General features: G+C 40.4%; 1 protein-coding gene across 5 annotated transcripts in view; it reads left to right on the forward strand.

Moving 5' to 3' along the window:
* Positions 1-16,897, forward strand: part of snx13 (sorting nexin 13) — a 180,663-nt gene that overhangs the window by 15,915 nt on the left and 147,851 nt on the right. The window lies entirely within an intron of this gene.

Raw genomic sequence — 16,897 nt, forward strand, 5'->3', positions numbered from 1 at the left:
TTCTTCCACTACTGATTCTTTGCTTATAGAAACAATGTTATTTATGCTATTTAAGTTAGATATGGCCCTTGTGGCTAAAGGGATCAGGGGGTATGGAGAGAAAGCAGGTACAGGGTTCTGAGTTGGATGATCAGCCATGATCATACTGAATGGCGGTGCAGGTTCGAAGGGCAGAATGGCCTACTCCTGCACCTATTTTCTATGTTTCTATTTTAAACCTAATTTGTCAATTTTCAAAGGGCTTTGTCTTGGTACTTTTATTAAAATTTACCATTAAACTATGTTGTCTCATCCGTTCTGTCTGCAGTCATATTTTTACATTACATTAATAAACCTACCAGTAAAAGTTATTATATTTGTATGTAGGTTATGAGCATTGTTGTCAAGGTCATTTAACATTCATTCTATGTTCATTGGTCAGGCTGTCAGTTATCGTCTTTGTTATTAATTATACACTGAAGCTTAAGTTGTGCTTTCTGTACTGAAGCGCAGGTCATGAATCTTGAATTCATCCCTGACATCGGGTGGATTCTTGTTGCTTTTTCGAGCTGAAAAGCACATCACTACTGTGCTTATTAACCAAAGTTATATGCAATCTAATGACAGAGTCTTTAATTTTGCGAACTTAATTTTAATTTTGCGAGCTTGCGAACTTCATTTAAAAAAGTAATTAGCAAATCTTTTTAAAATACATAACAAATCATCATGATGTGTCTCCAGGGCAACCTTAAAGAACCTGATTATCAGACAAGCAAAGCCTTTAGTAAAATTGTCTGACTTTGTTATATTTGCAAATACCAAAACATTGGTCCAAGATTGTTTCTGTAGATTTTTCCTTGTCCTCTAACTGCAGAGTTCATCCCCTTTTTTAAACAAGAATGAAACATTTATAAACCTCCTCTCTTTATCAGTATCCCAAATGTGTAGGAAAATTGAAAGATTGTGACCAGAAGCTTTTTGAAGTTTCCAACTTGGTAATTTGTATATATCCCATCTAGGTCCATGACTACTTTGGAGCATGCTAATATCTTAAAATGCATTTATAACTAGAATACAGGAATTGTACCTATGGCTCCTTATAAAATTTAATGTTCCCGTCACTATGTGATCTTGCATTGTACTATTTTCAAAAACAATGTTTTCATGCAGTTTATAAGTTTTGCATTCAACTGAAAAATATTACATGTATGATCAGTTTGTTGTAGATCGTAATAGTTTTGACAACTTATTTTTTATCTAATTAATACTGATTATGTCGAATTTGAATTTGGCAAAAGAAAGGAGAATACTATAAGTTGAGACTTTTAAGTAGCCACGGCTTTGATACACTTAAAAGCATTTAAGTTAGAGAAATTTTGTAGTAATAGAGATCCAAGATGGCAGCGCGATGCAGCTTGCAGCAGCCACTCCGGAGCTGATTATCTGTTATTTGTGAAGTGGGGTGCCGTGCGCAATCATAATCGGATGAAAAACTGATGTGGGAGCACGGAGGAACATCTGAAAATCTCCAGGAAGACCTTCTTCATTGCTGCCGCTGCAGTGAGGTTCGCGTCTCTGCTAGGAAGAACAGGCCCCCAGTCCTCGGGGTCGCATTGCTGATGGCCGTTGGCGGGGGTGTCTTAATACGCTCGGCAGAGGATGGTTCTCGGAGAAGCTGTGCCGGAGGGGATGGTCAGAGGCTCGGAGGTTCGATGGACTCGGAGTCCGCTGCGGTATGCTCGCTTTCAGTGTGTTCTGCAACTGCGAGGCTGAGTCGGGCGGCGCTTTCGTTGTGTGCTGCGTCTGCGAGGCTAAGTTGGGCGGCGCCGTGGAAGTCCATAGCGGGGGTATTCCCTTCTGCCGCCTGCGTGGGATGACGAGTCAATCGGGACCCTGAGGACTTGTGGAAACTGTGTGGTGGTTTCTTTCGAACTTACGGTCTTTTAACATCTTTTGACTATTTCTACTGTGCCCATGGTCTTTTTTTTATCAATTATGCTATTGTTTGCACTGTTGTAACTGTGGTTTTGTGCAGGTCTTGTACCTTTAGTATTTGGTCTTGTTTGACTGGTGGGATTGGAGCTTCTTTCCGGGGAACACGCTAAGATGGTAGCACGATATTAATACGCAGCAGCCTCTCCGGACTCTGGATTGGGGATTGCCAAACGTTATGTGGATTTTCTGGTGTAGTCTGTTTTGTCATGTGCTTTTGTGATATCATTCTGGCGGAACATAGTCTCATTTTTTAACTGCATTGCATTTGTGGTTTTTAAATGACAATCTGAATCTGAATTTGTGACTTTTGTTGAAAGGAGTTCATGAAGGTAGTTAAACTGCATATTCTAAGGCGTCTAGCAGAGTTAACAGCAAGCAAAAAAGGAAGACCTTAATGTGATTAATGATTTTTGTTTCTTCTGGAAAGCTCAAAAGAGATTAGTTTATAAATTACTTTTGAAGTATATTCACTTTGGTTTACATGATTAAGTCAGTTTACAACAACATGTTCCCACAGACTGATCCTGTGATATCTGAGGAATCTGGGGAAAACCATAATTTTTTGTTGGGAGGGGGGGAATACTGCTTATGGAACTGTTTATATCCACCTGAGAATCATGGTTTCACACTCCAGCTAAGAGACAGCTGTTACACTGGCTCGGTAATTTGCGTAAGGGAAGTCCTTGTGTGTCTCTGGAAATAAATTGTTGTAATAATAGCTAGACTCTAGTGGACTTGGTAGAACTGAAACTGTACAATGATGTGCTTATTCATCTGTGTTACTTAATAGGCCTATCTGTAATATCACTCGAGCTTGTATTGATTGAGTTGCAGTGAGTTAGGTTGGATTTGTCTAGATCTTCCTGTGTATATGTTACAAACTTCTCATATTTAACAAATTGTTTTAAGCACAGGAAGAAGTTGTACAGTTAGTTCTGGAGTGCAGGCTGTCATCCTTGTGGAAGCAGTTGAGGTCGAAAACTTTGTTTCCTGGTTATTCTCTTACAGACTGGCTGAAGGCCATTCAGAAGTTGTAGAGAGCTTGAAGCCAAGATGGATCGTATACTGTGCTTTTGGTTTTATCTCCGTATGATTAGAAGTGCTTTAGCATCATTTTTGTACTGATACTCCCAATTTGTTGATTTTCATATGAACATTCTCTCTTCCTCATGACCTCCCCCCCCCCCCCCCCCCAATAAGTTGGTTGCAAATCCCGGTGCGAGAAATGTTAGAAATTGAACTAAAAACAGCCTTACAAAGGTCTGAGGTTTCATATACCCAACATCCGCTGCGGCTGGAAATCTGAAGTAAAACCAGCACCCTAATCCTGTCAGACTTTCTTCCTCTGGCCTATCCATCCATCCCTATTGTACGCAATAGGTGTATGCAAAATTATGAGAAACGTAAATATAATGGTCAGCCAACACCCATTTCCCCAGGACGGCACTGGCCAATAACAGAGGACATCAATTTAAGATTGGTGGAGGAAAGTTCAGGGGAGATACAAGAGAATTTTTTTTCTTTAAAAACAGTACTAGGCACCTGAATTGCACTACAAGGGATGGTGGTAGAGACTAATAAAATAAGGACATTAAGAGACTCTTAGATAGACACACAGATAAAAGAAAAAATGAAGGGTTATAGAATGAGTAAAGGGGTGGGGAAGGATTAGATTGATCAAAGAGTAGGTTTATATAGGGAAGCCCATACTGTGTTCTACCATTCCATGTTCTGTCTTCTCCACCCCAATGTTTCTAGCTTAGTTTGAGCTTAGACTTAGTTCCCCTTAGCTTCATAGGGAAACCTTTGGGGAAAGAGCGGGGACTCGGGAGTCAGGTTAGGGTTTAGGACAAGTACGTGGGAGAGTATCACAGATCCATAGAGACAAAAGGCACAAGTGCGGGTGACCCCCCCCCCCAGTGTGGTCAAGTCCAGAATTCAAGGCCTGAGGTCAATACCGAAGACTGAAGCTCGAAGTTCAAAGTTGGTGAGTCTGGAAGTCAAGGACTGATGGACAGACCCCTGGGTCTGCAAGTCTGCTGGCAATGTCAGAGAGTCCATTGGAAGCAGGAGTACTGGAGGCGGCCTATCCAGCGTTGGAAGTCTGTCCATATGAGTGAGAGGGCATGTTTTACTGCTGTTGTTGTTTGTATTGTTCTGCTGAACACTGGGGCATGCTATGTTGGTACCAGAACGTATGGAAACACTTGCAGGCTGCTGCCAGCACATCTTGTGGTTGTGTTGGTTGTACTGCAAATTACTCATTTCACTGTATATTACCATGTACATGTGATAAATAAATGGACCTGAGCTTTTTTTTTATTATTCTTATTCCTGTTGATTACATAGTTGTCCAAAATTGTTCACAACTATATGTCCCCCTGCAGCATATGGTGACCCCGTGATCTGTCTCGGAGGCCGACATCAGAACATGAACTCAGAGGCCGAACTCTTGCAGAGTGCCAGGCCCTGATGCTGAACTTGGTAAAGCATTGAAAACTTGTGCTAACCAACTGGCAGGTGTGTTCAAGGACATCTTCAATCTCTCATTGCTGCAGTTCGAGATTTCCACCTGCTTAAAAAGGGCAAAAAAATCATAGGATGAACTAGACTTGACATAATTTTCTGACCTCAATCCGATAGAAAATTTGTGGGCAGAACTGAAAAAGCGTGAGCGAGCAAGGAGGCCTACAAACCTGACTCAGTTACACCAGTTCTGTCTGAGGGAATGGAACAAAATTCCAGCAACTTACTGTGAGAAGCTTGTAGAAGGCTACCCAAAACGTATGACCCAAGTTAAACAAATTAGAGGCAATGCTACCAAATACTAACCAAATGTATGTAAGCTTCTGACCCACTGGGAAAGTGATGAAAGAAATAAAAGCTGAAATAAATCATTCTCTCTACTATTCTGACATTTCACATTCTTAAAATAGTGATCCTACCTGACCTAAGACAGGGAATGCTTTCTAGGATTAAATGTCAGGAATTGTGAAAAACTGAGTTGAAATGTATTTGGCTAAGCTGTATGTGAACTTACGACTTCAACTGTAACTGGGACTGGAAGGCTCGAGTTATAAGGAACGACTGGATGGGTTGTTTTCCCTGGAGTGTAGAAGGAGTAATATAATGTAATATATAAAAAAAAATCAGAGGCATAGTTAAGGTGATTTGTCAGTCTTGCTCTTGGTGTAGGGAATTGTAAAATTGGAAGGTATATGTTTTGGGTGGGGGGGGGTGGGGGAAGCTAAAGGAAGCCTGAAGGGCAATTTTTCAAATGCTGGTGCGTATGTGATACAGGTGATAAAGGTAACAACAGAAGAGGGTACAATCGCAACATTTAGAAGAATATACGGAAGGTACTTGAATAGGAAGGATACGGGTCAGATGTAGGCAAATGAGACTAATTTAGGTAAGTAACTTGGTTGAAGAAAGGGTTGAAGGGCTTGTTTCAGTGTTGCACAACTCTCATACACTGAAGAAGGCTGTTTTTCCTTTTTTGTCCAGGCTGATTCCTAGGGCAAAAATACTCTTGGTTTGACTCTACCTCATTTCTCTACACCCTGTAACAACTTCTACCTAATGTCCAACTTAAATTTTAAGCCACTAATCTATATAGGTAGTGATTTGCATTAGCCAACAAACCTACCAGCACATGTGAGAGGACACCATGGGAACTTTGTGTTGCAAAGAGAGCGTGCAAGCAAGCTCACATTAATAGCATCCAAGGTACAGTTTCAGGTTTTCTGTATATAAATGTGTTTTCAAGCTGTATTTTTCTGGTGGCCTTCGTACAAAAACTGATAAGAATACAAGTTCATCAAACACTAATTGATAATGTAAAACATCCTGAATACTTTTGCATTTTGTTGCATTATTGAATGAAGTATAGACATCGTCAATAGAGGAGAGACTGGTTTTTGTGCTATGCTGAGCTGTGTCCACAATGAAGACATGTCGGTTAGTAGGTTAATTGGTCATTGCAAATTATTCCATCATGAGGCTAGGGTCAGATCAGGTATTGCTGGGGGTAGAGCTCGAAGGGCCAGAAGGGCTTATCCTTTGCTGTATCTCTAAAATAAATTCTGTAGTTTCATGCAGTTATGTGCAGAACAGAAGCCATACCAAGTTATCATGCATCCAGACAAAATTGGGAAGAGTCAACTGGGATATGCTGAATTTCTTTAACCTCCTGAGGAAGTAGTGGTTTTGGTTGGCATTCTTGGTTGTGACATCATCAGTATGGTTGAGCCAGGCAAGCTATTGGTGATATTCACACACAGGAACTTGAGTTTTAATTCCCTTCAACCTCAACCATGTTGATGAAGACAAGAGCATTTGCACTCCCCCCCCCCCCCACCCCCATTTCTGAAGTTACTGACCAGTTCTTCTGTTGACATTGATAGAAAGGTTGTCATGACACCATGTTACTAAGCTCTCAATTCTCTCCCTGTGCCCTGAGTCTTCATTATTTGAGATGTAGCCCACTGGAGTGGTATTATCTGCAAACTTGTAGATGGAATTAGAATAGAATCAGGCTGGTTATGAGTGTACTGAGAGTAGAGTAGAGGGCGGATAATGGAACCTTCAAAGATAAGGAAGCAGTATTTATAACTTGGATGGAAGCATGCTTATTTTCTGATACTGCAGGTCTTCTACACTTGCAAAAGATGAAAATGGTTAGAATGCAGGAAAAGAGATTCCTAAAATAAACAAACCCAAACTAGCAGTGATCTTCAGAAGGTGAATAAAGCAATCACTGTGCAATCAAGTCAGTCATACAACACAAATTAGTCCTTCAACCTGTCCCATTTGCCCATATCCTTGGAAACCTTTTGTATCAAAATCCGGTTTATTATCACCGACATGTGTTGTGAAATTTGTTAATGGAACAACAACAGTTCAATGCAATACATAATATAGAAAAGAAAACAAAATAAAAATAAAATAATAATAAGTGATCAATTCTGGGATATGTATATTGAATAGATTAAAAAGCATGCAAAAAGCAGAAATAATATATATATTAAAAAGTGAGGTAGTAGGATTCAATGTCCATTTAGGAATCAGATGGCAGAAGGGAAGAAGCTGTTCCTGAATCACTGAGTGTGTGCCTTCAAGCTTCTGTACCTCCTACCTGATGGTAACAGTGAAAAAAGGGCATGCCCTGGGTGCTGGAGGTCCTTAATAGTGGACACTGCTCCTTGAAGATGTCCTGGATACTTTGTAGGTTAGTACCCAAGATGGAGCCCACTTAAATTACAACCCTCTGCAGCTTCTTTCAGTCTTGTGCAATAGCAGCCCCCCCCCCCCCCCGATACCAGACAGTGATGCAGCCTGTCAGAATGTTCTCCACACCACATCTGTAGAAGTTTTTGAGTATTTTTGTTGAAGTACCAAATCTCTTCAAACTCCAAATGAAGTATAGTTGCAGTCTTGCCTTCTTTATAGCTACATCAATATGCTGGGACCAGGTAAGGTCTTCAGATCTTAACACCCAGGAACTTGAAACTGCTCACTCTTTCCACCTCTCACCCCTCTATGATGATTGGTATGTGTTCCTTCATCTTGCCCTTCCTGAAGTCCACAATCAGCTCTTTCGTCTTACTGAGGTTGAGTGCAAGGTTGATGCTGTGACACCACTCCACTGGTTGGCATATCTCACTCCTGTACGCCTGCTCGTCGCCATCTGAGATTAGAATGCATTTCAGCTATGCCTAGCCACACAGTCATGTGTATATACAGAGTAGGGCAGTGAGCTGAGCACACATCCCTGAGGTGCACCAGTGTTGAGTGTCAGCGAGGAGAAGATGTTATCACCAATCTGCAGATTGTGATCTTCCGGTTAGGATGTTGAGAACCCAATGGCAGAGGGAGGTACAGAGGCCCAGGTTCTGTAACTTCTCAATCAGGATTGTGGGAATGATAGTATTGAATGCTGAGCTATAGTCGATGAACAGCATGCTGACATGGGTGTTTGTGTTGTCCAGGTGGTCTAACGCCATGTGAAGAAACTTTGAGATTGCATCTGCCATTGACCTATTGTGGCGATTGACAAATTGCAATGGGTCCAGGTGTTTGCTGAGGCAGGAGTTCAGTCTAGTCATGACCAACCTCTCAAAGCATTTCATCACTGTAGATGTGAGTGCTACCAGGAGATAAGTCATTAAGCCAGCCCACATTATTCTTTTTAGGCACTGGTATAATTATTGCCTTTTTGAAGCAAGTGGGAATTTCCACCCTTAGCAGTGAGAGGTTGAAAATGTCCTTGAATACTCCTGCCAGTTGGTTGGCACAGGTTTTCAGAGCCTTACCGGGTACTCCATCGGGACCTTCCATCTTGCGAGGGCTCACTTTTTTTTAAATACAGCCTAACATCGGCATCTGAGACAGAGGTCACAGAGTCATCAGGTGCAACAGGGATCTACACAGCTGTAGTTATATTCTCCCTTTTAAAGCGAGAGTAGAAGGCATTGAGTTCACTCGTAGTGAAGTATCACTACCATTCATGCTTTTGGGTTTCACTTTGTAGGAAGTAAAGTCTTGCAAAACCCTTCCAGAGTTGTTGTACATCTGAAGTCGCCTCCAACCTTGTTCAAAATGGTCTCTTTGCCCTTGATATAGCCCTCCACAAACATACCTGGTTTTCTGGTACAGGTCTGGGTCACCAAACTTGAATACCACAGATCTAGCCTTCAGCAGATGACGTTCCTCCTGGTTTATCCACAGTTTTTGGTTTTAGAATGTACAGCAAGTCTTTGTAGGCACACACTCATCCACACAGGTTTTAATGAAATTGGTAACAACCAAACATTTCTGGTAACTGATCAATCCTGCACATCAGCTTGGAGGAATTTTAGGCCATTTTCTTGTTGCATTATCCGACTTCTAATTGAGCTTCAGGTGATGAACTGTTACCCTGACATTCTCCTGTAAAATGCCCTGATACAATTTTGAACTCTTTGCAAGCTGTCAAGGCCCTGATGCAGCAGAGCAGCCCCAAACCATGATGCTCCTCCCACCATGCCTCACATTTGGGATGGGGTTTTGGTGTTGGTGTGCAGTGTCCTTTTCCTCCAACATAGCAATGTGCATTTCTGCCAAAATGTTCAACTTTTGTCTCATCTATTCACAGAACATTATCTCAAAAGCATTGTGGAATATCCAGGTGGTGTTTTGCAAATTTAATACGTGCTCCAGTGCTTGCTTTTTTTTTTGGAGAACAGTGGTTTCCTCTGTGGTGTCCTTCCATGAACACCATTCTTGTTCACTGTTCTTCTTCTACTGGACACATGTACAGAGACTTTAGTAAGTTTAAGTTCTACAGATGTCTGCAGATCTTTTGCTATTACTCCTGGGTTCTTTTTCACCTCCTTCAGCAATGAACACTGTGCTCTTGGTGTGATCTTTGCAAGATGCCCACTCCTAGGAAGAGTAGCAACAGTATCAAGATTCCTCCACTTGTAGACAATTTCTCTTACAGCAAATTTATAGATGATATTTGAACTATGCTTAGCCACACAGTCATGGGTATATAGAGAGTAGAGCAATGGGCTAAGTACACATCCCTGAGGTGCACCAGTGTTGATAGTCAGAGAGGAGGATATGTTATCACCAATCCGCAAAGATTATGGTATTCCGGTTAGGAAGTTGAGGATCCAGTTGTGGAGGGAGGTACAGAAGCCCAGGTTCTATAACTTCTCAATCACATCTGTGGTAATGATGGTATTGAATGCTGAGCTATAGTTGATGAACAACATCCTGACATGGGTGTTTTTGTTGTCCAGGTGAAGAGCCATTGAGATTGCATTTGCCATTGACCAATTGTGGCAATAGGCAAATTGCAATGGGTCCAGGTCCTTGCTGAGGCAGGAGTTCAGTCTATTCATGACCAACCTCTCAAATGTATTTCATCACTGTAGATGTGAATGCTACCTGGCATTCCTTGTACCTGTCCAGGTATCTTTTTATGAAGAATGAGTTTGTAAGCTTTTGGGAGGGAAGAGGAGATTAGAGGGGAAAAAAGGTTTTTTTTAAAGAATAGCTTGATTTTGTCTGTGGGTGGCAATGGGTGGATATGTATGTATGGTTAGAACAAATGCAATGTGTTAAGGTGTGTAGAGCAACAGGTATCTTGTATGTTTATAGATTTGGGAGGTAACTAAACAAGTACGTGGGATGCTTTCATTTATTGACAGAGCTGAAGCAGATGAGTGGTGAAGTTGTGCTAGAATGGTATACAAAACAGTTTCATCAAGATGTAGTGACTAGAAATGTACATTACAGAAAAGATGTGATTGCACTGGAGAAAGTTTAGAGGGGAATTTAAGACCATAAGACATAGGAGCAGAATTAGGCCATCCGGCCCATCGAGTCTGCTCCGCCATTCAATCCTGGCAGATCCCTTTATTGCCCTCCTCAACCCCACTCACCTGCCTTCCCCCAATAACCTTTGATGCAGTGTCTAATCTTAGGGTGACCTGGCCTCCACTGCTGCCTGTGCTTATAAGTTCCATAAATTCACAACCTGCTGGCTAAATAATTTTTTTCTGGATCTGTTTTAAATGGGCACCACTCTGCAGAGGCTGTATCCTTGTCCTAGACTCCCCACCAGGGAAACATCCTGTCCACATCTACTCTGTCTAGGCCTTTCACTAGTCAAAAAGTTTCAATGAGATTCCCCCTCATCCTTCTAAATTCCAGCATGTACAGACTTAACAGCTATCAAACATTCCTTGTATAACTTTCATTCCCAGAATCATTCTCTGAACCTTCTTCAATGCCAGCACATCTTAGATGAGGAGCCCAAAACTGTTCACAATACTCAAGGTGAGGCCTCACCAGTGCCTTATAAAGCCTCAGCATCACATCCCTGCTCTTGTTTTCTAGACCACTTGAAATGAATGCTAACATTGCATTTGCTTTCTTTCCTTAGATTCTTTGAATGCATGCAGTGTACAAATAAGTAGATGACCTTGTAGCGCATTTAGAGATTAGCAGGTATGACTTTGAGGGCGTCACTGAGCTGTGGCTGAAAGATCATATTTGGCAGCTTAACATCCAAGGACACAGATTGTGTCAAAAGGAAAGGCAGGTAGGCAGAGGGGGTGGGGTAGCTCTGTTGGTAAAACAATGAATTTAAAGCCTTAGAAAGAGATGACACTGGATCTGAAGATATAGAATCCTTGTGGGTACAGTTAACAAACTACCAGGGTAAAAAGAGCCTGATGGGTGTGAGATACAGGCCTCTGAACAATAGCCAGGGTGTGGGATACAAATTACAAGGGGTAAAAAAAACATGTAAAAATAGCCTTGTTACGATAGTTGTGGGGGATTTCAATATAGAGGAAGATTGGGAAAATCAGGTTGGTGCTGAATCCCAAGAGGGAATTTGTAGAATGCCTACAAGTTGGCTTTTTAGAGCAGCTTGTGGTTGAGCTCACTTAGAGAAAGTCAATTCTGTATTGAGTGTTGTGTAATGAACCAGATTTGCTTGAGGAGCTAAAGGATCATTAGGAGGTAATGATCATAACATGATGGAATGTACCCTGCAGTTTGAGAAGAAGATAGTTTGATGTATCAGTTTGATGGAGGAGTAAAGGGAATTACAGAGGCATGAACTGATCAAAGATGATTGGAAGGAGACACAAGTAGGGATGATGGCAGAACTGCAATGGCTGGAGTTTCTGGGAGCAATTCCGAAGGTGCAGGACAGATACACCCCAGCATTGACTAGACATTGTACCGAAGCTATGAAGAAATGCTCGATATGCTGAGATTTTCTTTTGAGTGAGGGAGGTTTAGGATAATGAGGTGTGCAGACTTGAGGTCTTAATAGAGTTTGTATGAAAGACATTTTCCTTTGCTAAAGTATGGGACATGGATTTGAATTACCGTAGATGCCGGATTATAAGACGCTACTTTTTTCCCACGCTTTGAACAGCTTTGAACACTGCGGCTTTTACTACGGTGCGGCTAATGCATGGTTTTTTTTCATGCCGCCAAAAACATTTTGCCTCATAACAGTAGACCAATAAAATTGATGAGTAGTTCACAGAGGTCCAATGAAATTGTACGATAAATCAAGCGCACTTTCACAATTAAATTATTGTAAATCAGTCATTTGTACTCACCCTCATCAACATGGAAAACACTCGAAGAAAAGCATTGTGCTGCCTTTATGGCAGTTATTTAGTTTATAATATTTTCGCTTAGTAATTCATTTGTTAGTATTTTCTAGTTAAAGTTAGAAGTGTTTTAAGTATACTTGTTTTCTGTACTACATCCCGGGATGCTATGACGTCACATCCGGTTTTGCCGCGTCTTGTGGGAAATACCGGTTTGCGATAAACGGAAAGGTGGGGGGGAGCGCATTAGACCCGAGCGAGAACGCTGCTTTTAAGTTAAAGGCGATCAATAACTTTTCCTGGTAGGCTGCAGTATATATATTTTTTTACCAGTCGTTAGGAGATATTGGAATGTTGTTCGTGCACTGTTCAGTAAAAAAGTATACGCAACGCAATTTGTGTGTTACCGATACGTATGTATATTTAAAAGTAGCCGTGTTACAGGCACGGTTTGAAAAAAAGCATTTGCAATATGTATTTGTTTATGTTACCATACGGATTTAATTAAAAGTTAAAAAATCCTCACGTGTAATATCTTTCTGTGTAAATATCTCATATTACAACGTGGGACACCTGCGGCCTAAAATCCGGTGCGGCTTGTACAAGTACAAAATTGATTTTTTTTCTAAAATTAGAGCCTGCAGCTTTTAATCAGGTGCGCTCTGTAGTACGGAATCTACGGTAATTGGTAGAGTAGTCAGAAGGGACCTGAGGGGATAGGACAATGGGAGCATGGAAATACATCTTTGAACGTGGTAGTGAAAGAAATCTTCAAGTATACATTTTAGGGTTAAATAGGCAAATATCCTTACACTCTTAGAGCCAAAAAAAAAAGTGTTTCCTGCTTTTATGTATTAAAGAGTAATCAAAACATTCACAGATGTGGAAACATGAGATTCTGCTGATGCTGAAAATCTTGAGCAAAACAAAATGCTGGAGGAACTCAGCAGGTCAGGCAGCATATATCAAAGGGAAAATAAACAAAATTCCAGCAGAGACCCTTTAGGATATTTACAAATACGATTGAAGTGGAAAGGTTTTTTAAAAAATCCTTAACAGAAACTACAGGGAAGTTTTTAAAAACTGTAGACAGTGAATTTCTAAAATACAAAGACAAAATACTAGAAGTACTGAACACATCAGGCAGCATCTATGGCAGGGGCTTCCCAACATTTTTAATGCCACGAACCCCTACCATGGGCTGAGGGGTCTGTGGACCCAGCTTGGGAACCCGTGATCTGTGGAGAGGCAAACAGAACTGATGTTTTCGGTTGAAGACCTTCCTTCAGAATTAGGAGAAATTAGAAATGGAACAAGTTGTAAGTCAGAATTACACTGACAGGTGAAATTTGTTGCTTTTGTGGTAACAGTATAGTGCAAGACAAAGATAGTACAAAATGAAAGAAATAGACTATTTCAAAAATTTGCTGGCGGGATGAAACTATTGCTAAATTATACAGTATGGGTCTTCAGGCTTCTGTACCTCTTTGATGGTAGTAATGAGAAGTGGACATGTGCTAAATATTGAGGGTCCTTAATGATGGATGTTTTGGGGGTAGAGCTAAAATGATTGGGTTGAATTTGAGTGGGGTGTTTGTGAAAGTAATAAATATATATTTTTGAAGATGTAAGTGAGATGTTTGAAGTCTTTCTGAATTAAACAATTTCAGGTTATGTGCTATGTTGTTAAGTGCGTTCATCTTTGGAACCATATGGAGCTTAGAAAAATAGAGGGCTATGGGTAACCCTAGGTAATTTCTAAGGTAGGGATATGTTTGGCACAGCTTTGTGGGCTGAAGGGCCTGTATTGTGCTGTAGGTTTTCTATGGTTCTATATAGGAGAACAAAGACAGGTGTGACTAGAGAATTGAAGTAGTAGTTGTGGGATGGAAGTCTCTTCTTGACTTCTGCATTTAAACTGGCAAATAAAATGATGCAGAAGTTGTGTCTAGTAAATGGGGGGGGGAGCAAATTCCTTTCTGATGTGAAATACCTTCATCTATCAAGTAATCTTTATGTAACTGTTACCACCATAGCTATTGTAGCTGTGAGCAGCAATAGCTATGAGAGCATATATTGATGAGCATCTCAACTACCGTGAAGACGAGAAATTCTCATTGAATAATTGTTCATATCCTTGACTCCAGCCCCTTATGCTCATGAATGATATATTCTCTCTCCTGACTACATAACTCTCGTCGAGACTTTTTGCTTGTATGATAAAATGTCGGTGTTGTGAAACCATAGGAATTGCAGCTTCTGCTTTGATCAGACTATCAATGTTCTCACTCCTTTACTTTCCCCTCTAGCTTGAGAAAGCAATGTTGTGGCTCTTCATTTTCTGTCTGATGTGAATGTCTGCTGTTTGATTATAATTTTTGAAGATAACTTCTCAATTATATTCCAGTTGATAAAACCCTTTACACTTCATATCTGAGTGATTGATTCAATTGGATCAAATGGGATACATTTTAACTGGGGAAATGAACCTTTATTTTCCAGCATTTGTTTATGTTTGCATCAAGCCGGCTCCATTTTGATATTGATAGAAGTAACGTTTATCTATTTTTTAAATTTTTTTTAAAATAAGTGAATATCTTCTGTTATAGGACAATAAGACTTGCTCTGTTTGGGGAGGTGGGAGGGGTGTGTGTTGGGAAAGATGCAAGTGAACAGGCACCTGATCCCTTGCTTGCAGGAATTTGTACATCCACATAGTTTTAAGTTCTCTCAAGACATGAAAGGAAGATGCCCTTTTCAGTTAGTTTCTAGATTGTGCAGGAAGACTCTTAACAGGGCTGGACAGCAATTAAGGAAATATAGGTTTAATCAGTTATTCCAACTGTGTTTGCTGCACTGGAAATACAGACTGTTTTTGGTTTTCTGGCACTGAATGAAAGTAATACAAGTAAATTCCTGCTTCACCTGGGAAGATTATTTTTGGTCCCTGGACGATAAGTGGGAAGAATGCAAAAAGAGTGCATGTTGAATTCCTGTAGTTAAATGGAATTGTAAATGAAAAAAATAGATTGGTGCTTTCAAAGTACATTTACTCTCAAAGTATGTATGCATTATACAATCGTGAGATTTGTTTCCTAGCAGGCGGCCACGAAACAAAGAAACCCAAAAGAACCCATTTTTTAAAAAAAAGACCTCAAACACCCTGTGTACAGAGAACAAAAAACTAATTATGCAAACAGTAAACACAAGCAAAGAGCATTCTGAATTGAAGTCCACAAGAGAGCCTGTTCCCAGATCCTTCGTTTGGAGCAGAGCAGGGAGCTGAACTGGCTTGTCCCTTGCCTTGGGCCCTGACACCCTGACCTTTTCAATCTCACCTAAATTGTCGTCCAAGCATCAGGTTCAGTCGCTTCGGTATGACCTGGGGCCCGGATCCTGCTGCCTCGATTGGGCGTGTACTTGACGTTTCCAGTTCACCCAATTGTGAAGGGAATTAAATGCTGACATGAAAGAGGAGAGCAAGATTACAAGTGATGATATGTTGGAAGTGTTAGAAACTGAGTAAGTTGATATGTTGCAAATTCGAAGATTGAAGAAGATGAGAATAAGGTAATCATATCCTTGTTCTGGATGGAAAAGAGGGAGCAATGGTAGAAGTTCAGGAAATAAGCCAATGAGGTTGAACTTGTCCATTGTGGTTGTGAAAAACTTTTTCAGAACATTTTTAATGTTTAGGACAGCAAAGACCTTAGAGCAGGGGTTCTCAACTTTTTAATGGACTAATTCCATTAAGCAAGAGGACTGAGGATGCCAGATTGGGAATCCCTGGTTTAGAGGAAGTATTTTCAATGAAACTGTGAATTTGTGGTTTTGTAGTGGGTAGTGATCATTAATCCCTATCCTGAGGTTTATATAAAGTTGGTACAAACTCAAATGAACTGAGTTAAAGTGAAAGCAGAGTGGAAATAGGCAAAAGAGGTGATAAAACTATTTGAATTTGTTTTGTTGATATGGAATTGGCACTGTTGCAGTCAGTGATTGAACAAGAAAAAAATGGAGTGGTCAGACTAGGTTTGAAATTAGAACTATTTCACATATATCCAACAAAGGGCTTTGCACAACATGGACCTACAGTACTTTTCCTTTTGCTAAACATCTGATTTGGAAGAATTGAGTGTAACTGAAGTAGAATTGAGTCAGCAGAGGGGAACTGGCCATACTTTGGAGCATTTCAGTCAACTCAACCTTGGGAAGTTGTCTGCAGACTGAAATGGAGTTAGGTTATCCCAATTAACACAAAAAAAAATTTCTTGTAGATAATTTCTTTGAAGAACATTTAACTGCCTTGATTTCAAAAGTTAAGGAACTACTTACATTGCTGATTGAAAGCAACTTGATTCATGATCTCATTAGCTTTAATCTGATTTTGCATTCAAAATACTTGTAACATCAGAGTGAATGTGCATGTATTGAATGTTCATTAGTTTCAGTGCATTTCTCACCTATTCTTTGTAAGAGACTTAATTGTTGGTGTGTATACTGTAAGATGTTAGGTTTTTGGAATATGAGGGCAGAGTTTAACCTGTTAGAATTGGACAGTTGGCTTTTCCAGTTATGAAATTTTCAAAATGTACTTGTGGGATTTGGACTTTAAAAAGTCTTAACATATAGCCATCAGTGCTGATTGTTGCTGTTAGCATCTCACTATATTTACTTATGTGTGCTTCTAATTCTAGTAAATAAATTTTTGTGGCTGTGGGCTGAAAAATATGTTATTTGCTGTTAATTTAGTTGACGTGTGGTCACGAATCGGTGTAAAGCAAAACATTTCAATA

The sequence above is a fragment of the Hemitrygon akajei genome, chromosome 8 (assembly GCF_048418815.1).
Source record: "Hemitrygon akajei chromosome 8, sHemAka1.3, whole genome shotgun sequence".
Taxonomy (NCBI): Eukaryota; Metazoa; Chordata; class Chondrichthyes; order Myliobatiformes; family Dasyatidae; genus Hemitrygon; species Hemitrygon akajei.